We start from the raw sequence: 24,525 nt of genomic DNA, 5'->3' as shown, positions 1-24,525 counted from the left end.
TTAATTTATTCGTTTTATTGATGAAACAGGAGAAATAACTTTAAAATGCATCCAGCTACACGCGAAGCAACTCAATATGTGTCAATTCCCAAATCTTTATTCAATTCTTATGTTTTTGGGTCTTCGGTCGAGATTCCAAGAAGAGATTTTGTTAAGAATACAAAACAAAGAAACAGTGAAAGTGAATAAACACATTAATTTCGCGAGAAGACGGGATTGAAAACTCCACGATATGTTTTCTTTTTATTATTCATCCTGTTTCATTTATTTTTACCATAAAATTTTTTGTTTTTATGAGCACAATATAATTTATTCTTAAGAGAATACCAAAATCTTGACCTAATACGGCAACAACCTCTATCACATTTTTTTTAACTCGTCTACGTAGTTGGTTTCTTTTGATAACTCAGGATTGCAATTTTGGTCTTGACCTTTACAATACCCGTTTCAGTAGAAGCACATTCCACCAGGTTGATCACCTTTCTGTCTACACTGCCTGTGCATCATATCACTTCTTCTTAGTAAAGTTCGCAGTGGACAACGTTCATTTATACGATTCTGCTTATAATAGCTGGAACCCCTGGAACAAAGAATCGCAATTTCCTGTAAACTTTTATTCTAGGGATCATCTTTATCCCTATCTGCTCTGCATCTCTGAGCAGCTTCTATTGAATCAACGCAAATTTATTTTATTCTTTGATCTCCTATTATGATCTTCAGACTTGAAGTTCAGCCTACTACCCGAAAGTCAACAATTTGATTGTTTTTTTAGGATCCAGAATTATTGATCATTAACCACCAGGTCTAAGTCAAAATCTTCCAAGAAGTCTTAGTTGAGAAGAATTCAGAGAAGTTAGGCCATACCGCTAAGCCTTAGGTATAGATCCCGTATATATAGGCTGAAAATAGGATCCATATGTAAACGTATTGTTATTACAAGTTGTGACTTCCGAGTAGTAACGAAGTGAGATTTTGAATGATACTTTACTAGTGGTTTATAAGCTAAAGATTCCATGCAATATGAGATCATTTGGGAGGACCGCTACCCTATTGTCGAAATGAACTTTGCCATCTCCTTGTGGATCACCAGCAAAGGTCGGTACACTGGAACGTTCTTTAGAGTTTCTCTAGGCCTCGGGAGGATAAAGATAAGGCGGACGGGGTATCTAGCGCGCCTGAGTTGATAAATAAATTCCATTGCTTCATTGAAGGTAATGTAAAGAACGCTACAGCCGTTCCCCTCATTTTTATTTTAATAAAAGGCAACCGGGTCATAAGTAACCGGAAAGTTTGACCACCCTTATGTGACCGCAGACTACATATTCATACATTTCAGAAGTCCTGACATCTAGAATTCCCTTAGCATCTCTTTCCACATCTACCTTTTTATTTCATTTGCCGGTATATTGTAGATTGTTAATGTATCTCAGGTTAGGATTAAGCCATGTTGGGCAGGAAATGTGCTCTGCATGTCTAGATGTTTAATCCCTAATCCCAATTTCGTTAACAGCTCCGATCCAGAAATTGAGTGGATCACTCAATCGGATTATCTGAAAATCCTTGAAATCTATGGTATTTTGTCCAAAAGTTAAGCTTCTAAGTGAAGATACCGTTGACATTTTCTGGCTGTCAACCTGTTTCATCTTAAATAAAAAACTGGGTTGTCCAAAGCTAGGTATTTGTAAATTTGTCGGTATAATTCGGTACCTCGATATATCCTCCATTTACTCATTCGAAGACAGGTCTATAGTAACACCCTTTTTTAGGAAAATTGTTCGTTCGGGTTGAATTAGCCTGATGAATTGAAGATACCGGTTAAATGGGTTTCTCCATCGACAGGGGAGTTTTGATTTCAAGACTCATACATTTACTTAGGCATTGGGTCGGACGAAATTGGTCACTGTAAGTAGCGCTGAGTATTTCAATTTTCGGTAAGTTTTAGACAAAGATCTTATACAGGCTTTAGATCTAAGGCTTAGCTATATGGCTTACTGCTCTATTTTTTTTTATCTAACATGATTTTTGGGAAAAATTTAACTTAGGAGTAGATTATTAAAGATGAATGACCTATTAGGGTCTCAATAAGCAATAAAATTACTTGGTATTTAAGATTTTAAGACCTTATGGAACTGGGCTAAACCTCTAGTCTGAAGACCGCTTTAGTTTTCCTTCTTCTAAGAACCGTTCTGCAATTAGAAACATGCAGGAGTATATTCTGTAGCCACAATTATTGTTGCACAATAAACCCCGGCAAGTTTATTGTTAGTCTATAAAACCTAAATCTGAAGAACCAGTTCCGACCAATGTGAGACGACTCTTTTGACGCACGCTATACTACTGACTTCTACCTACTTGACGTTACTACACTGTTATACGGGCTTCAGACCTGAGGTTTAGCCATATGGCTTAGTTTCTCTCATTCCTTTTCCGACAAGATATTTGAGGAAATTGTTGTTTAGGATTGGATTATAAGGGCAAAGATTCATTAAATTTTGAAAAATCAATAAAATTGCTTGTTATTTAGATTTTTGAGATCTTCGAAAACTAAGCTAAACCTCCAGTCTGAAGCCGGCATTATACTCTGCCGTACCCCACCTAGGCCTGGTTCTGGACCGAAGTCAAAACTACTTCTCCACGTTGGGAACTTCACGGAAGTTGGGACAATATGTCTAAATTATGGAGGTAGGACTTTCAGGTTACTTTTGACCCATTACTTTATAAATTCAGAACGATGAAGGACGGCTATACGATTTTTGCTATATCCTCATTGAGTCACTACGCCAATTCGACAATTACAAGTTGCAAGACGTCTTGTTGGAATATAATTCGGATTCTAAATACGATGAGCCGTCTCTTGGTTAAGATTTTTAGGGCCCAAGTCGACTCAGGCTAAACCCGTGCTTGCTGGAGGTAAAGGCAAATTTTATGTGTTTTGGGAAATTATTCCATAGATTATCCTCCGTAGAATTTCGTCCCTTTCAGGATTTTGATCAGTCGGAATTTCGGTTGTCGTGAGTTTGGCTGTCATCGCTTTACTGCCAGATTTTACAGATTAAATATAATCGAGGATAGCCTATATCTACTTGGGCCCTTACAGACAATCTTCTAATTGCAACTTTAGAGGATTGACTTGGACGGAACCCATACTGTCTCGGGGTATATATCCTGTATGTTCACATGAGTAAACAGCTCACTTTGCTAACTTTGAAAGTAAAAAAAACAGATAAGTTATTTAAGAAAAGTTAATGCAAAAACGATTTGCAGTTAGGCACATAAGAGGTCCCAATCTTTACTGAACGATTTTCCAGTGTTTCATCTATTAACCCCTATTAACTCTTTTGTCAAAATCTTGAAATTTATTTAAAGTATCTAATAAAATGTAAATAATAATATGACGTCTTTTCCTTAGTCTGTTTTTTGATAAACTCTTGTTCAAATTTCATATTCCAAATGGTACAGAGTAGGGCGTCAATAAGTCTTGACACGACTTCTTAAAGTGTCTACACCTATTGACCTATTTAAAGTAAAAAAATTTGAACTCATCTGAAGGATCTTGGAATCCTGGATAATGAAGTAGATACACCTACGACTTTAGCCGAGATACGGCCTAACGTGACTATAATCAAAATAATAATTAGACTAAATTCCCAACAGTTTCCCACTAACCAGTCTCTCGATATAAGCCGTAAGTCTGTTTAAGGCACAAGTCGTATAATCTTCCAATTGGTTATGAATCGGTATTTGACAGATAATTAATTTTGATTTATATATGTAATCCCGATTGAAATCTCAAAAACGAGACGTGGCCTTATGACAGCTTCAGACTGAAGGTTTAGCCCAGTGCCCGAAGGTATCAAAAATCTTAATAACAAGCAATTTTATTGATTTTTCAAAATCTAATGAATCATTTGCCCTTAATATCAATCCCAAACAACAATTTTCTAAAAAAATCATGCTTGATGAGGAATTAGAGGAGTTAAGCCAGATAGCTATGCCTTAGGTCTGAAGCCCGTATAAGGGTAACACGGTCAACCTGGCATTTTCTTCTTCAGATATAGACATAATACATGCCAAAATTATCTGCCTGTTCTGATTCTCTAACCAGTTTTAAGTCCACAACTTCAAATCTAGAATTTAAAGTCTCTTGAGAAGACGTTAAACTTGCTATACGTAATGTTCTATATTAACAGATAGTACCCGCAATTTTTCGTAGGTTTAATTAAAATTCCAGCTTTGCTTCCTCCCATGAATCTCACCTAAAATAAGCTAATTTGGACTTATCAAAGTCCCTTATGTGAGGATATTTTTGTCGCCGTCAATGTCCATACATTCTTTCCATTTTCTTCCATTCGTTTTTTGTCGCAGAAATTGAGAAATTGAGGGTGGTTTTTGGCTCCTTTTGGACTCCCTTTCTCCTATTAGTTTATTCCTTCGTCAATTGTTCTTAGTCCCCATAAGACTAAATATTCAAATAACCGTCATCAGTCACCACAAGAAAACGACCTTTCTGACTTGAATAAATTTTATTAAGATCTCAAAAGAAATTGGTAATATTATATCAGGGCACGAAATCGAAATAAATACGACAATAAAAAGGCATCCCACATTTTCATATATTCAAATGGCACTTGACTTTTCCACTCTCACCACCAAATACTCAATGGGCCGAAGGGGCTGGGGGTAAGGGAGTAAAAAATTATTTGCTGGTTGGCATTCCAAAAGTCCCCAAGAATATAAGAACGAAAAATGAAGTATACACAATCTACTAAAATGCCGAAACAATTCAATTATTTTCCCGGAGGGTTTTTTTTTTCCTTCTCTTCTAAATCCCTCAACCCCCTTTTGATGCCGCCCAAAATACTCGAAGACAAGGAAAAAAAAGAACCACCCCAAATTGTCACAAGAGAAGAAAAAGTGAAGTGGATGGAAAAGTTAGAAACATTTATAAGGAAAATTTCAATACACCAAAATGGCCAATATTTTCGCGTATTTCCCATCGCATATTTCTCTGTACTCCAACCCACAGCCTATCTTTAGCAGAAAATATGCGAATACTTTCCCATGCTCTCTGGGAATGAGATGGAGATTCTTGTACGATTTTGCATAAATATGCCGACTCATATCCCGAAACATAAAAAATAAATGTCCCCATAAGCCTCTGGTTTTGCCACCATCCTACCCCCATTTCTTTTGTTTTTCTCTCAATTCAGGAAAAAAAAATGCGTGAGAGAGGGAAAATATGTGAAAGACGATTTTACCCCGAAGAGACCACATTTGAGAATCCAAGGGGTTGAGCAGTAACAAAATTAAAATCGTATTTTAAAAATCATTGAAATCGCCTGTAGCAATATTGAGATAAGTCAAAAAATCATGTTTTTGGTGAGGATTAGAGGGATGGGGGCGATTCGGGTAAGTTAGTTCGCTAGAGAATATTGACTTGTGGTGGGTCACCGAAGACCAGAAGTCAATATCTCTTATCGTTTAGCAGCCACGATGCTGTGAATTTGAAAAAAAAAATTTATTGTGAAAACCGCTCTCTCTTGGAGTTCGAGCATAGTTAAAATAGTAGGTGAGATTGTTAAGAATCTCACCTAATATGGGGGAAAGCGCGCTACCTTCGAACGATCAAGCTACCAATACCTCAATATTTTTTCCTCTATGTTCCTAATAAATTTGATACAAGGCTCTTTTCGGGAGGGGAATTCTGTGACGATATGGGTCATATTATGTCAAAATTTATTGTTTTTATGTGGTAAGTTCGGAAATAAGGTAAAGTGAGCTCAATTCGACATGCTCCTCAATTCGACCGGTAGAGTTATTTATTCAATTTATTTATATTTACTTACACTAATATTTGGCGTTTGATCTAACATTAATAGGTCAATTATTCCATAAATAAAAATACGAATCAGTGACAATTATATAGAAATTCACCATTGAAATATTCAAGTATTGAAAAACCGGTCGAGACGAGGAACCGATCGACTCGAGGGCACTTTACATTATTAAACGAAAATCTGATTCATATCATTTACTAAAAGAGCTCCATAGAGTACCTTGTAATGACCATTCGGTGCTCACTGGTCCTAATTGTTATCCTGTTTTCGAATTTACCACGAATGTTTGTTGTATGACATTGTCATATCGTTCCAGAGCTCCCCTATAGGAAATTTGAGGCATCGGAATACCTAATAAAATACGACAATATAATGGGTTAAATTCATTAAAAACATATTGAAAAGATAGAGTTATTCGAAGCTTGAGTCGTCTGATGGACGCTTTCCCCTATATCACTTCTCTTAAAACGTGTCCACGACAAGATTGTTCCAAATGATTTGATATTTTTATGATAGATGTCACTAGCTCCGTATTTTCGTTGTACAGTGCCCACTTCGTCATTCGGATGATTGGGAGATAATATGACAGATGTCCACTTCGTAATCCGGATGGATTTCTTGAATTTGTTCAACGCCTCGAAAATATAATACAAGTTTTTTTTTGTAGAATTAGAATAAAAGTTTTAAAGAAGATTAAAAAGACATAATTAGAGAATTCTATGCTATTATACTTCATTTATTAAAAAAAAAAACATCAAAGGATAATACATTTTCATTGCTGGACACACATGCACACATTACCTCAAAATTATTTTAAATATAACCGTCGATAACTCGTCCGGATTACGCCGATCCTGATTAGAGAGCGGGCACTGTATGTAAATATTGTAAGACGTGTTTTTGCCAATCTTTTGGTGAAAATCTCATCAAATTCTATTCATTTTTAACTGAGATACGAAAACTAAATACATGATCTTTGGAAGTCAATTTGATAACCTGAGTTTATCTCTCAACAAAACAGTTATTGAAGAGGTCAAAGCCTTCAAATATCATGGAGTGATCATAGACAATAGGCTACGCTTCGATGTGCACCTTGCGTAGCTGATGTCGAGACTGGCAGCGCTCACGGGGGCTCTGAAGAGAGGCATGATTCAGGGAGTCCCAGATCATGTGAAACACGAGATTTATTTCGGAATAGGTCAGAGCATCTTATCATATGATTCGCTCGTCTGGGGTAGTTCAGCAAACAAACTTATCGATAAAGTCCAAGTCTCTCAAAATAAATTAATTAAAGCAATTTTTCAACTTGACAAATTTACTAACACTGAAGCAATATATAAGAATCTCAACATTCAACCAATTAACAATGTAATCAAAATCAATAGAATAATTCATATACACAAAATTTTAACTAAAACAGTTCATTCACAAACACAATTAATACTTAAACATAAAACTATAAACACGAGAAAAATTTTCATTGAAACAGAAAAGCCCAGGACAACTAAATTTGGAACACAATCAAGTAAAAATCAGGCAATTCATCCTTACAATAAAATTTTAAAGAAGAATATTGAAATAACAGATTTCACACCAAAAAAAATTTAAAAAAAACTATATACTAGAACACCCTCAACTACTGTAATTGACTTATTGTCTATTTTCTTCTTTTTTCTTTTATTTTGTTCTTCTGCGTTTGTTTCCCTACGCTTCTTCTCTTGCACGCCAAACTATTGTAAACAAATCCACAAATAAATTATATTATGTACAGCCTCATAATGTATTATTAGTATACGGGGACATGAATTAAATAAATAAATAAAATAAATAAAAAATAATAATGGAACAGAGAAGGGAACTGATCGTGTACATGTATCTAAAAAAAATCCTGGAATGAATAACGCGGACCTTGGAAAACTCACAAACACCTCACGCCAGACCGTCCGGAAGGTGATTATTCGATTCCTCGACAGTAAAACCACTGCCCAGAAACCTGAATGAGGAAAAAATCGGGGTATTGGAGATCGAGATTTAGAGAAAAAGGTGATCATGCGCTACAAGAACAATCCTTCGACATCTGTGAGGGATATGGCTAAAAAACTTAAATGTCCTCCCAGTTTTGTGCACAAAATCAAACAGAGGAATGGACTGAAGACTTTTAAGAGTGTACTTTACAATATAAAAATAAGTCACGCCTCTTTTAAAGGTGACATTGCCTGCACTGTAAAAAAAAAGTTACTAGACCAAGCGTTTAACCGAAACGAAAGTCGCTTTCGAAATGAACCGTGAGAGGCGAGCAGTAAAATATTTCCGATATGGAGCTAAAAATCGGCAGATCGCCACAATTTTCAGAAAAAAATCAGCAAATCGGCGTTCAAATGCCGATTTTTAGCTCTATATCGGTACTACTTTGCTTAGGGGGTGACATTAGCTCTGAAAAATGCGACCGATTTTAGTGTAAATTTTTCCCTGTTTTCGTACATATTACACGAGATATCTCCAAAACTACGTGGGTTGCCAATGTGGGATTTTTGGTTGCCTATTCTATATTAAATTGGCTTTTATTTTGTATTACTATTATTTGCTAATTCATTCTACACTGACAGAAAACAGCTAATGAACCCAAAAGTTTTTTCGGCTCGCTAGGAACATATGGGAAACATAGGAAATGTCATGACCCTGACTTAGCTGCTCGCCTCTCACGGTTCATTTCCAAAGCGACTTATTAACCCCTTGGTAAAATTAAATGTTTTTTACAGTACAGGTAAAGTTACCTCTGAAAGGGGCGTGACTTATTTTTATTTGGTAAAGTATTCTGTTAGTTATCCGCCCCCTGACAATTGGCAAAGGAAGTAAGTATATCTTGTGCGGTGAATGCGTGGAAAATAAGTGACGAGGAAGCGTGTAAGATCAGGGGGGAAGGAGTTATATGTGGATATATCAAATATCTTGATGATTTATCCCAGGAAATAAAGTAGAGCAATATCTCCGTGGATGTATGTCAGGAATACTAAAGGATTCTCATCGATTCACATCGTCTTTTAAAATTCACACAACATCCAGCACCGAGCTACCTTTTGTGATTTATGCTCTTTCTCATCTCAAACTTGTCTCTTATCCACTTTTTCCTCGCGGACACTTTTATTTTTATGTTGGTTCTGGTGCAAAAGAAAAACTTGCTCCTCAACTGATAATTTTGTGGATTTCACCCTCAATTTCTGGATTTTCATGTCTTTTATTTTTTTTCTGGGCGAGAAGAGAATGGAATCCAACTGATTTATCGAATATCTCATCGAGAATCTTTTGTTGATGGTGTATTTGAGGAGCAACAAAAGGAAAGCTTCTTGGGAGCTGGAGGATGGGAAGGACTTTTTGCAATATTCCATCATCCACGAAGGATTGAGCAACCCTCTCTATAGGGCGAGGGGATGTCTTTTCATCGACGAGAATGGCATTAGTCTATTTCTCACAAGAAACATCATCCAGATGAAATAATGTAATAAATGGGTTTGTTGAATCGACTGCGGATCGACGCACTAAAGGGGGTGAAAATGTACATATATTGCTTCTATTCCAAGGATATTTGAGTGCATTTGCATATACAATATTCAAATGGGTTGAAATGAAAAGACATAAATCACAGATTTATGATTTGTTCATTTTTCTCTCTCAACTCTCGCATCTCTTTCATCCAAACGGAAAAACTATGAAGAAAATGGGATTGATTTGCCCCTCCTAAAGGGTAGGATCCCGCAAATATTTTCCATCTTCCCTAAATGAATATAAGAATTGTCAATTGTCAAACCGCAGAAATGAAAGAAAATTTGATTTATGGCTATCGAGAGACATGGAAAAGTGTCGCGATATGTGAAAATCATTAAAATTTTGCCATAGAATTTCTTTGAATTGTAACTTTGAAATATTTATTAAGTTTTTCCATATCAAAATGAAAATTTGTATCGTCGAATCATCCAACCGATTCCACCCTCTCACAAGACTATCCCCCATTTTTCAGCACTTTCTCCATTTCACTTTTCTATCTCGCCATCACACGAATTTTCCTCTCACCCTCGCGCGTATCGCATTCATGATGAACTTTTCAAAAATTCATTACATCCACAATATGGCAATTGCCAATATGCAAATATCATGTAAGAAATACCCTTAGGTATGTTTTAAAATTTGCCACACTCTCATGTTGTATTCCAAGCACAGAGAACAGAGGTGGACATAAAATTAGGAACATCATTAAATATTGTCATCTTTAGATTTGCGTTAAACATCTTTCTTGAGACTAATGTATCAATTTGGAAATAAATATTACTGAAAGATCTTAAGAGTTGGATCGTATCGTATAGGGTAAATGTCTTAATTCAAAACCATTTCCAGACGCTCTAACTTTGACAGAAGATTCAACAAATTAATTTCATATTTTTTCTGAAGAGAATTACATAAATTTGCTCCTTGACTCTTCTAGAATGTTACTGTTTAGTGAAAATTCTCTAAATATAATTTAAAAACTTCTTAAATACAAGAAAAATACGCGAGCGTAAAATGCTTCTATTGGAAACATATTAATCCAAATGGAGACAAGGGAAAGTTTCTAATTGGAGACAAAGATTGTAAGTGAAACCGCGACGAAAGGCTTCCAAAACCTTCCTGAGTTACTCCTGAGTGCAAGATTTGTTCTTATTCCTGGTCTTTTCACCTTTTCCATCTAAAACAATAGGAAAATCTCTCCAAAAAAATCGCATTTCCAGAGTTTCCTATTAAAACATTTGCAGATACTTCAGAAAAACCCTTTTTGGTCATGAAATAGGTAATTATTTCATTAGAAAACTTCACGTACCATTAACAATAAAGATTAGCACTGAATTTAACTAAAATTACCCAGAAATATGACATAAATGTTAAACAAAACGAATAAACAACAGTCAATTAATTGTGTTTTTCATTGGAAAACATGGTCGATCAATGAAAAATTCGATGCTGAAAAGGTACACTTTTAATTTTTCTGAGAAATTAACAAATTAAATTTGTGTATATGAATGGATTTTCTCTTGATTTAGAGCAAAATTAACCAAATAATGAAACTGTGGTATAGAAAATTATATAGATAAATAATTTAGTACTGTATTTATCATGGAAAAAGTGACGTTTCCATTTGGAGTAGCGAAAAGTTTCCATTTGGAGCAGGTTTTGAATTAGTTTAATTTACCCTAAGCTGAGACAGTTGTTTCCTTAACTATCAATTTTACCCAGTTTTCAAATTAAGAAGAAAAACTGAGTAAAATATTAAATTTAGATTAAATTTTTGATTCAAAAGTTCTAATTTTACTACTCGAACTCAACGGAGATAGCAGTATATATAATCTATCGATTTCTTATCCCCCAAAATTTCCACCATCCATCCACCGAAGACCACTTTTATAAACAAATCTTCATGTTTCAGATGATTTCTGAGAAATGTCGTCACGTTGTTTTTCCGTCTGTCGCCAGATCTAGAGGCCATATGGTAAGAAATAGAGACTTGGTACCTTCGGGGAACCCCTCCATAAGTCGACCCAAGGATTTTTAATATGCCCCTGATTTATCCTCCTTTGGGATTGCTCGAAAACTCGTCGGGCGATTTTTTTTTTTATTTTTGGTTATGTTTTAGAGATTACCCAGGCTGACATTTTGTCCTTAGACGAAAATACCATTGAATCATTCCTAATAAGGATTTTTCAAGGTCAAAGGATAAAAAACACCAGAGGGCGCATTTATCTAGCGAAAGGGGTCATATTTGGTCCTGTTGGAAAGGTCTTGGAATTTCTTATAAAACTGAACTGGTTCCAATCGGGTTTGAATCGGTAATGAACTGGTTCATAACCGATAAATAATTTTCATACGAAATTCAATTAAATCACTCCTGAGGTGTATTTTGGGAAATATTTTGAGTGATATATAAATCGGTTCAAATCGGTTGTGAACCGGTAATGAACCGGTTATATACCGATAAGTAATTTTTGTTTGAATATAATTTTTATTACTTTTCGAATTATTTTGTGGAATCTATTGAATGATTTCTGAATCGATTTAAATCAGTTGAGTACCGGTAAAACATAAATGATGCGAAAGTACTTTTGAGGTACAGCATCTAAGTAACGAGTTCGAGCATTTCGCAAAGGCTGGGACGCTTTGCCACCCTTTTTGTAATTTTTATCTGAAATAGTAAAGAATAACATAAAAACTTTTAATTTTTTTTCTTTTCCAAAAAAATCCTTAATAATTAACCTGCTTTTAAAATTCTAAATTATTTTTTTTTTATATTTTGGATATGGTTTAGACATTATCTATGCGGATACTTCGTTCATATACTAAAATTCCGTTGAATGATTCCTAACAAGAGATTTTCAAGGTCAAATGCTAATTCCCTGGACACACTTACGACTTAAGCCGAGAGACGACTTAGTGGAAAATGATGGAAATGTATTTTAGCCATTATTTCTAATATAATTACGCTAAGCTATCTCTCGGATAATCCTCATGTCTGTTAAGGCCCTAAGACTGTATTAAGACTGTATTTCCCAAACGAATGGTACTACGTTCTGGCTTGTTGGAAAAGTCTTGGAATTTCCAACAAAACTGAGCCGGTTCCAATTGGTTCCAAGTTGGTAATGAACTGATTCGTAACCGATAACTAATTTTTATCCAAAATTCAATTATATTACTCCTGAGGTGTAGGGGAAAGGCTCATAATTTCGGACAGTTTATAAATTTGGACACTTTGAGGATAACATTGGACACTAAAACCAAATTGATTAAAATTATCGATTTTTATTCCAATATTTGATGAATAATGAATTGTATCTAAATATGGGTTCTTTTTGGAAGATATTAAAACTAAATACGTTAAGTTTTGAATATGATTTGAGTTAAAATGTTTGTTGAAAATTCAGTGTGAGCAATTGCTTACGAGAAATATGACAGAACTTCGTGTTTACTTCAGTCTTATTTAGCTGTTGTGAAGTACTAACAATGTTTCTTCGCTTTTTTGAGTGATATTATTGAATATTCATTGAATATTGTGTTGATTCACGTTAGCGGTGATTTGTACATTTGACCTGAAGTGAGATTTGCCTTGTAAATAACGTTTTTCGTGTGAAAAATGAGAAATTTTCTAAGAGATTCACCAGTGAGGTGATACTCCTTATTTTGGACAGGTGTTTTTCTCACGAAATTTCGTGAAGTTTTAGCTTTTGTGATGACTAGGTTGGACAAATGCCTGGAGAAACAAAGAAGCATCATCTCTACGAAAGAGATGTAGCAAGAAATGCTTTGAAAGTCTCCCGGAAAGGCCAGGGAATGAGCGAATCCACACGTACTTGGAGTACCGAAGTCAACTCACTTTAATGAATGATATGGAAAGTTTCCGGGCTACTTGTGACATTCTACGTTTCCCTTACATGAACAGGAAGAGGACTTTGTAAGGTTGGTTCATCAAATGAAGAACAATGGGCATCCTGTTGAGGCGGATTAGCTGTCCAAATTTACAACCAAGTTGTCCAAAATAAGAGTCAAATTCACCTCTACATATCAATTCATTTTTAAACGTATTAAGACTAATTTTAATAAAAAAAAAGACGATAAATAGCTTGCCAAGTTTCTAAATTACCCTTCTGAAAAGAGAATAACAAAAGAAATCAATTCTTATTGAAAATACCTAACTTCAAACTTGAAACATCGATGCTTATAAGCAGACTGTCCAAAATTATGAGCATTTACCCTAATGTCCGTATAATTCTGTGGTGTACTGTACACCCTTTTGGCGTGTATTTTGAGCTTGTCGAATTAAAATATCTCCTGTGTTCCTCTCTTCTGTTCCTATCTGGCTACTACAAGAATAGGTATCCTTTCTGTTGTCCTTTGTGACTACTTTCACCCATTTATTGTCCCCACAGTCGTCCCTTAAGCCTCCCCAAAATGTGTTAAAATTCAAAGATCACATTTCCCGCAATTTCTCCTACTTTCAACTTCCCTCCCCCTTTAAAAAAAAAACCAGAAACACGGAAAAATCAAAGAGCATGTGAGAAAAATCCTCGAAAATATGTCTCCGTGATAAAATCAGCACGAAGCCTCGAGACGTGGGAAAATGTATTTAGTGGATGAAAAAGACACGAAATCAATTCAATTTCGAAATGTAATCCAAAGTCGTAAGGCATGTTCGTTTCGTGTCTTTGGAAGAAAATCTTCGTATCTCTTCCAATTTTCACCATAAAACCTCGTTAGGTGTTGTTTTCACACATGGAGTGGGGGCAAAAGCCACACATTGATGAAATTTCCAACCCTCACATACAAAATTTACACTTCCCACCCCTTAATACCGCTCTCACCCACACAAAATTGCAACAAAGGTAAATTTACTTTATTTTGGGGGATGTTTTCGCCTTCTGCAAAATGCTAAAATCTTCTTTTCAACTCTCAAATCACATCAATGAATCCAATTTTAACTCGATACTATCTTTTTCGTGTTGGAAAATTTTATTCTGCAGCAAAGTGGTAATGGAATTTTAAGTTTTGTGCGGTTTTTTTTCTGCAAATTGCACTAAATTGGTTTTAAATCACTGAAAGCATCTAGTTTTTTTTGGTTTAGAGACTAAGGGGACGGAAGTACATTGTCTATGAAATACTTGATGCCTCAAAATAAAGTCACATTAATTTTTAAATTCATCGTGTAAAGTTTTACATCGGGATTCGAACTGGAACATGCCCAAGGGATCTTGAAAATTTTAACAATAACCGAGGACGAATTTCACCGATTTTAACGATTTTTTGTTCTTATTACCTGGTTAAAACCCGTGTTTCAATTCAACTACAAAATAGTGACCGAACCATATATCAGTAAACTCATTGATATTTTATTGTTCTAAACTAAAGAGAGAGCTATGGGATTTATGTTACGTTAAGGCCTTGACAGTCCTACGGCTTAAACCGAGAGACGGCTTAACGTAATTATCTTCAAAATAATGACATGATTACTTTCCTATCAGTTTCTGACTAAGCTGTCTCACGGCTTAATTCATAAGTCTGTCTAGCTACATGATTTAAGCACAAGAATATAGACTTTGTTGCAAGCTTTTACACTTAAGACTATACTTCGGGACAACTATGCATATGTCTCTCTTATAGAAGATCTTCTAAAGCAGTTAGCTTTTTAGAACAGAGATCCTTGCGGTGCCTAACTCAACTCGCAGCAAATATCTGGATAGGGGCATTTTTCGCGTATTCAAAAACATAATAAAGTGTTTCATTGGCTTTGTATAACTAGTTAGAGAGCACACAAAAAGCATCCACATTCCAGGAAGGCATTCCTTTGCGGTATAAAGTGGCCTTAACAGATTCTACCTAAACGAGCTATTGTTTTGTTTCTTCGTCCGTTCGGTCGCATTTTCGAACTTCATAGCTCCCGAGCTTCCTTGACATACGTACGATTTAAGCCGTGACACGGCTTAGTGAAAAATAATGAAAAAGTAGTGTAACCTTTATTTCGAATATACGTAATTACGCTAAGCCATCTCTCGGGTAATCCTCAGGTCTGTCAAGACCTTAACTCAACCCTCATGGTATCGATCGATCTCAGAAATTCTTAGTATGTTATAGCTGGGCCTTAGAGCTTTCGATCAGTACCAAACCTAAGGTCCCCTGGCATCCAGACTCGAGCATAAAAAGTCCAAAAAATTGCCTACAATCGTAAGCTCGTAACACCGCCTAACAGGGGCGCTATTATTAAAAAGAAAGTCAACACAGGCGTATCAACAGCGCCAAAATCCAAAATAATTTTTCTCAATAACACCATTATTCAAGTTGATCAACTTTTAGAGTGTTGTAGTCTAGGCTATGAAGTTTCAAAAAAGTGGAGTGGGTTCGCGGTGGTTAAAATAGAACCGGAGATATGAGGGGTAAAATTTCACTCTATTTGAAACGTCATATCTCCAGTTTTATTTAACCGATTTTGACGAGTAAGGGCGCAATTGAAAGGTTTCGCAAAGCGGAACAACTTTCTAGAATGTATGAACTTAGTAGGACCAACGCTAGGGGCGCCACAGTCGAGAAAACAATTTTCATAATACATAACCTCAATTATCTCGACACGTGCCTCACCGATCTAGATGATTACTTCGGCATAATTGTAGAGGGCATTTATATCTATATTTCGTTCAAACATCATTTAGTTTAAAAATTAATATTTTTTCCTACGATAACGCTGTGAGACCGCTTTTATTCGACAACGTTATTTCGATCGCTCAAAATGAGAAACGAATAACTGTCAGAAGGTAAATCTTGCAGGATAGCGATTTAAAGCTGAAATTTTACATGCAGAGGATATGATCTGTTAGATTTAAAATCTCTAGGGTGGAGTAACCACTTATCGCCACTTTTAGAAAAAAGTGAAATTAACTGTATTATAACTTTTGACCCCTTATTATCAGATGACTTAAATTCGGGTTTTTCAAAATCAATGTCAAAATGTACTAAAATTAATGCCACAATTTCATTAGTTTTGGAGCAGAATCCGAAGTTAATGCCAAAATTGATCTAAATTTAAGAGATTTTGGCATACTTATGGCATTGAATTTATGTCACAAATTTTGATGCCATTGTTATTGAACCTCTCTACTTCAAAATTTCTCTCTGTGCAGAGGAGATTCTGGTCTATGTTCCACTATTATCTTTTTATCAGTTCATTTACATCCAAGATATTATGATTTAAATAAAACGTTTACAATTTTTCAGAAATTTGAGTTCAAGTTGCTGTAGGGGGAAGTGGGCACTTTTGAAAGTGGGGCACCTTTGAAATTAGAATTTTTCTCCTATTTTTAAATAAAATTTAGCCTTATCGTGGTATAATTTAGCTGCACAAATAGACTAATATCTCTCATCTTTAGTTTCAAATTGAATTTGCATGCAATCCAAGTTTGTTCACGTTAAGAATCTCACCTACAATAAGCTGATCTAGGCTTATCGTTAGTTTTCAAAAGCGGGAAATACTCAGCATAGTAATATCGACTAATTTATTCGTTTTATAACTTTCGAAACAACAACTTAATGGTTTTTTTTTGTTCTCCCCCTTACCCCTTTGTAGGTCTAAAGCCCTTTGGCTTATTATGACTAAGAATCATTTCTAACTGTGTTATCACACTTGCACATTAAAATTTTAATATAATTCACATTAATTGTCGCTGGTAAGAGTCCAAATGTGTAATTTGTGTGTTTGAATCATTTTATATTCAAAATTTGATCTATTTGTTGATAAAAAGGTAGACTTGGCCCGCAAAATTTGATATAAATTGATTTATAGCATTAATGCGCTAAATTAATACGATTTTCTCTTTAATTTTTTAATGTGAAAAATATTTATGCTTTAGGTAAATTTAAACTTATTTTTGCAGACCAAGTCCACTTCTTTATCAATAAATAGAAAAACTTTAAATATTAAGTGACTCAAAGACACAAATAACATATTTGGACGCTCACAAGCGACAATTAATGTGAATCACATTAAAATTTTAATGTGCAAGTGTGATAACGCCGTAAAAAAGCTAAAATGCTGAATAAATAAATAACAAATAACAAACAACACAAATAAATTACAATTTGTCTCCTTATAAAATTGACTCACACAGATTTAAGGCTGTCTCTACAACTTAATGGTATCATACTCATCTTTAACTAATTTTCGTCTAAAGCGGCTTTATTAAACAACTTAAACATAAATGGTCAATTTGTGGGGGAAATTGGGCAGTTTCCCTTCAATGGGCAATCGAGAGGATAATCGCATAAATCCATTGGCATGCAGACAAATGACTGAGGTTTATAAATCAAATCAATCAATTCAATTAATGATTTCAATTGTGCGATCGGATTGCAACACGTGCCCATAGCACTGAATTATTGCCCATACGAGTGTCTCAAACTCCCCCAAAAGCCTCATCTATTCATTGTATTCCTCGATACAAATCTGACCAAAATTTGGGGGGAGGAAAAGCCACCCTTTTGGCGTAAGGGGGCGTCAAAATGCAGAAAGAGACTTTGGCAAAAGGAGGGGAACAGATGGATCATATGGGACTTCCCAGAGTTGGCCTATTCAAGTCGTCTGGACCATTGAAATATACGCAGAGGAGAATTGTATAATATTGTATTGCATTAATTATTCTTAGCGTCCAACGACGAATATTGGACGATACTTGGTCGAATATAATTGAAAGTCATATGTCATTTTTGGGTGCATTGAGAGTGACAGGCAATTTGAATTCAATGTCCATCGAGAGGCTCATGCCGTCCAGCAATTTCTCGTTCAGTCTTGTGCCCATGGAGGAAAGGACTTTTCCTCCCACCCCAAAATCTCCATATTGTGCTGCAGCACTTTCATGTACCCTCACCAGTTGTTTGTAAGACTGACCAGCCGAACGGAACAGTCACACACATTAGAATTAATGGATACCTTTGCAATAAATCCCAAAGCTCCTGTAGAGTGTCCTTGATTACCATTTTGGACCATATACCAACCATCCCCATCATCTCTCTGCATTTCTGCTTCCCCCCCAAAACTGGAGCGGAATTGTCCGAGTGAAGACAAACAAAACGGACAACGGTGGACGATGCCTTAATCAACATCACAAATGGATCTAGCGACGACAGGAATGCCCAAAGATTCGCCTTCCTTTTGGCAAAGTTGGAGAATCCAAAGGATGATTGAATAAATAAGGGTCATAATTCAACATTTACTGCACAAGTCTTTTGATTTTACTGAACCTTCCTTTGCATTCTCTAGAAAATCCATTTCGTCCTTTCTCAGGGCTTCTTTCGAAGAACTCACAGGAGGTTTTCACTTAAATTTTTAATGAGAACTAAAAACTCAAACACTAATCGCTCGAGTGAAAATGGATTTGCTTAAAATCTCTGTGAAGTTATTATGCCCAATGCTTTTTAAAAAAGTTGATAGTCTTACCCTTGCTAGCATACTGCATATGTTATTCTTTCAATTAAACATCGGACAATGCAACAATTGGTTATAATTATGGAATTATCTTCAAGAATTCAGTGAATTTTCCTTTAAATATTTATTCTTTCCCGTAAAATAAAACAAACATGCTGATATTTTCGAAAAAACAACAAGGAATCATCACCTAAATTAATTAAGTACCTACTATTTATTTATTCACTCTGTTGATGTCTTTTGACACCACTTCATGGAATTCCGTATCATTTTACCATTTATCGCCTTAGATTGCCATTCATTTTTTAAGATCCACCTCATTTTAATTTGTTTTCCAAAAAAAAAAAATAAAAATAAAAAGAGTCTTTTTTTCAAGTTCCTGTAAACAAGTCCTCTGGACATTGGTCATTCGTCCATAATGTAATAATAATTCCAAGAAAAACGCTGCTGGAATAATTAATTACAAGATATTGGAAGAAGCACCTCTCCAAAACAAATGTAGTACAATATTTCTCTATAGGGTGGGATAGCCTAATTTAGAACCTGCCTCAAACTGAAAATTTTCACAACTCTTATCAAGAATTCAGAAGTTTTCCTTAATAGGGGGACCAGGGCAGAATTAGCCAGGAAATGAATATTTTTGTAGCGTATAATTTGTTAAATGAATAGGAGGGGAGGTTTTTATTTCGAATAAATAGTGATTTCCTCAATATTCCTTTTAAAGCAAACTATAAAATCCCACTTAATTCAATTCGTGGCTAATTCTGCCCTAGCCTGCCTTACGTTACGAAATTTTTATCTGTCTTATCTATGTCACAATCTTAGTAAAGAGAAGTAGGTACCTTTCAATTCGTTTTATATTTGTAATATAATGAATTATGGAACCAAAATTCTTATAATCTGTCTATAGAACTTCTGGTTCCCTCTCAGTAAACTAAAAGACTTGTAATAGTCCTGGTTAAATAAGGTAGCTATTTTGTTTCTAAAGCGGTCTTTAGACTAGAAGTTTAGCCCAGTTCCCGAAGCTCTCAAAATTTTAAAAAGCAACTTTTATTGCTTTTTCAGAATTTATTTGGTCATTTGTCATTAATAATAATCCAATCCTAAGTCAAATTTTTCCAAAAAATCTTGATTTAAAAAAAAATTAGAGCAGTTGAGCCAAATGGCTAAGTATACGGTCTGAAGCACGTATAATGTAGCTTTATCAGAAGCTAATTTGGCTTGACAATTGGTTGTTGAGGTAAATGATATCATGATAATGCAAAGTTTCATTCAAAAATCGAAGAAAAACTGAAAGACTCTTTTGCAAAAGTACTCAATTCAAAGGTACCTTCCCTCCATATTCCCTATTTGATTTTTTGCTTCAGGCTCCAGATCAATTTAACTTCAATTTCAATTAAATTTGAAATTAAGTGTTAAAAGTGTGCCAAATTTCGACCAGTTTTCAATCTCGGCCACTTTGATTGGAACTTCAACCAATAAACTAAATTAATTAAAATTATGGATTTTATTCATTGAATAGTCAATGAACTTTTTTATTTTAAATATTTATTCTTTTTAGAATGTAACAATACTAAAACTGTTAAATTTTGTATATAATTTTGGATTAAAATTGTGTTATAGAAACTTCGGAGTGGAAAGAGTCTTTCAAAAAATGTCACAGATCGTTTGTGTTGCTGGCAGTCTAGTAGTTTGTGATGAAGTGCAAATAGTTTTCCTGTGAGGCTTTTCTCATTAAATATTGTTTTAGTTCATGTCAATAGGGAATCGTTCTTTAGATTCCAAGTGAAATTTCGGAAATTTCCCAGCTGGATCACGTAGGGTAGAGTCAGCCCTTTTGGCCATGTAAGCACTTTTAGCCACCTAAAGTAAAATCACATTGTAAGGCATTTATGAGTTTATTTAGAACAAGAAAATGGGTCTTATTTCGTGACCTCTGATCTAACGAATCAGAAAATCATATTTGATTTTGTATCGACTTGATTAATTCTAAGTTATTGAAAGAAATTCTCGACAAGGTAAACAATCTCTAAAAAAAACATGGGATTCTTAAGAAACTTGTTAATGTTAAAAGAAATTATTTGCATTATTTTATATTTTTTATGGAAATATTTGATGTTATTTAATGAAAATCAATTTTTTAATTAACTAAATTTTATTGTGATATCATCCTTATTAAGATTTTCTAACAAATTAAATGAAAATCGTATGTGGCTAAAAGAGCTTACTTTTTTCGGATGTGTAAATACTTGTGGCCATTCATTTTCCCATACATTTAACACGTGGCGCACCTCGCGGATTTCAGTAAAAACAATCGTGACTTTTAACTGATTTTTACATCAAATAGAAAATGTGCAAAAAGTCGTATAAAATACTCTAATAATTATATAAAATTGGTGTTAAATAAGAATAGGACTTGTGCTGTGTATTTGTGACAGTTTTCGAGAGCTATTTCTTCTGTTATTTTATTAAAATTCTATTGGAAACAAGTGGTCAAAAGTGCTTACACACAATGTCCAAAAGTGCTTACAAAGTGGCCAAAAGTACTGAAACATGCATAGTTGCATAAAATGCATTTTTCACTAAAATATCCAAAGAAAATTTGGGAATTCTCTTGGATTATTAGGAAGAAACGGCTTTAAGGTATCTTTGTACAAAATTTCATTTTATTTAAGTAAAGATTATAAAAATTACAAGCACATAAAACCTTAAATTAGCCAAAATTACTTACTCCACCCTATTTCGTGTCAAAAAAGAGACATTTTGTGAGGTGATTCTTATTTTTCCTTATACTTATTTTTTTTAATTGTATTATCGGTCTTTTGTAGATAATTCGGAGTCAAGAAATAGGGTATAGACCTTGTTTAAAAACGTTTTTTTTTTTCAGTGCAGAGATGACAAACCACGCAATGTGATTAAAATTTCAGGTCTGAGAGTATGCGTCGCTCCACTGAAGTATAGTCCCAAGATAAAAATAACTCCTTATTCTCGCAAATATCCTCCAAGATTAAATAAATTTATTTTCATCGAATTCACAAATAATATTACACCTCTTTTATTTTTAATTTGCCTTACCATCTAAGTCACTTCCAAAAAATCACTAATTTTATTTTTATTTTTAAAAATAACTTTACCGGTTTGTTCTAAGTAAACAACAGGGTTGGAAATTTTAAGATCTTTCCAAAAAAACTAAATTTAACCAAATCAATTGACAAATAGGCCTTCTAAAGTACTTAAACTTTCACGTTTAAAATTTACAAATTGTAAAATTACTAAATAAAAGCTAATAGAAATTGAATAATTATAATTTTCAATCTGCTTGCATATTTTATAAATAATTTTCAATCATGAAACATAGGAATAAGCTTAGCGTGTAGTTTATATGGCTCATTTTTCCTTCTAATTTAATGAAATGACCGAAAATAAGTTATTTTTGTCTCCCCATCCATGGTTCCAACTTCTTAAATCAAATCTAGCATCGAAAATATGTGACTCTGAGGGAATTCATCCAAATAATCTCCTTCTTTCTGACTTCCAACCGTCCCTTTTTAACCCCTTTCCCAAGTTCAGTTTTGATTTATAATAATAAAATACGATTTCAATGGTGTCGACAGTTCAAGATACACAATAACATGCAGAAATATAAGTTGAGGAAAATTAAACTTCAGCAAGAAGGTTTTTTGGGAAAGGGGTAGGTGGTTCAATAACTGGGGAGATCTTACTAAGAAATGACGAACAATTTGCAGCTGCTCACCCAAAATTCCAAGTTTCAAAATTCCTGATACAGAAGGTTTTAAGTTTCTAATACAATCTGCGCCCGTGAAACATCTTTTGTATCTTAAACATCCAATATCTTTCCATCCTGGAAGGAGATTGTTCACGGGAGAAATACTCGAGATTTCCAAGTGGATGGGAATCAAATGTCTGACTTTTCATTTGCTAATTTTATCTCTTCGGCAGTGTTTTGTGGGTGGCAGAGAAAGGGTTGTGAATCATCTTGAGTCATAAATTGAAATTTGAAGAGGTGAAAACCCTATTTTATCACTCCCAAAAATACCCCAATTGAACCTGAATCTCAATCCCCAAACACCAAGATGATATTTCAGTCCAAGAGATATTTCCTCAATCTCAGGGAATAAGGCGACAAAAGTTCAGAGATTGAATAAAATTGAAGATTGCACTGGTACTTTAATGAGGCCTAAACACCCTCGGCTGAGGGTTTAGCGGCTGTTGAAAAAGTGCCGAAAATTTTTGAATGGCCCAACGAGAGGCAAGTCACACAAATTAATTATGCAGTTTATGATGAGTCGTTTTCTTTTATGCTTGACAATATTATGAATATTAATTCATCCCCTATGCTTCATTTGACACGCACATCGCGCCTAAAATCATCCCCCTTGAACATTTTTAGCACTCACAGAAACAGGAGATGCTTTCACTAACTACATCGTGGATTTAATGGATTTTGAGTCGCTTCGGTATTACATTTTATACAACATAACCTCACAAAAAAATGTTTTGAAAAATTATTAGATATTTAGTATAATAATTGACTTCTTATTGCTAATTGATAGGCAAAATACTTCAATTAAATAAATATAAAATTTATATATGCGAGTTTTCGATTTTAATTGAAGAATTTTAAGGTTAAATTCTGAGATAACCCCACTTTTTTAACAACATAGTTTAGAAAACAACCAAACATACTTTTCAAAAGAGTTTTTGATAATAATTTACAATAGCTATAGGGTAAAGTGGTACAAGTTGGACAGTGGTACAAGTTGGACAATGGTACAATTTGGACAGGGCTTTTTGTCTTGGTAAATTTAGTACTTCATTTTTATTTGTATATTTTAAATGCTTTAGTTTTATAATTTGGTTCCTTGTGCTTAAAAACAAACTTTGTACTGTATTTATCAAGAAAAAAGCCATGTCCAACTTGTACCGGCGAATTGTCCAACTTGTAACACTAATTCCAAATTATATCAATTTACCCTACTTGGCAAAAAAAAATCTTTTACAAAAAGAATAAAGACTGCTGATTGTGCTTAGATAACCTCACTTTCTAAATAAACCATATTTTTCAAAATAAATCTTTAAATCAGAATTTTAAATTTTCATCTAGCTAGTGCTAGAAAAGCTCAAACGCTTATTGAACTTTCGAATATTCCTTATTTTTAGAAATCTTGTAGATTCGAAATTACTAACGAAGTTTTGGTTTCAACATAAAATTAAAAAAAGTAGTGCGGTTAATTTCGTTCTAAAATTATACAGAGTTTTACAAAAAATATAATATTAATATTTTCTACCAAATAATATTTTTGTTGGTTTGCTGGTTATTGCAATAAGCATGGTTATTTGCTTTTTTCAATGCTTTTCGAAGAAGCAATAGAAATATCAATATAACGCTTCATTGCATTCGCATCTGACAGTTAGTGAAAGCAGCGCCTCTAGTGTACAAAAAAATGTCGATATTGGGAAATATTTTCAGGCCTTTAAAACAATGTACTTCACATTACTCACATTTATTTTGAGCTAAACTTTAGATTCGCTAATACCTTTTTGTCATTTTAAAAAGATTTTAAAAGTTTTTTCAAGTGTTTTATTAGTAAATACGCATTTGTTTTGATTTTTACTGGTATCAGCTGATTTCGATGATGGTCGATGAAATTTCGAACATTTTTCGAACACTGAATTTAAAAAGAGAAT

The sequence above is a fragment of the Phlebotomus papatasi genome, chromosome 1 (genome assembly GCF_024763615.1).
Source record: "Phlebotomus papatasi isolate M1 chromosome 1, Ppap_2.1, whole genome shotgun sequence".
In the NCBI taxonomy this organism is placed as follows: Eukaryota; Metazoa; Arthropoda; class Insecta; order Diptera; family Psychodidae; genus Phlebotomus; species Phlebotomus papatasi.
This window is presented reverse-complemented; position numbering follows the sequence as displayed.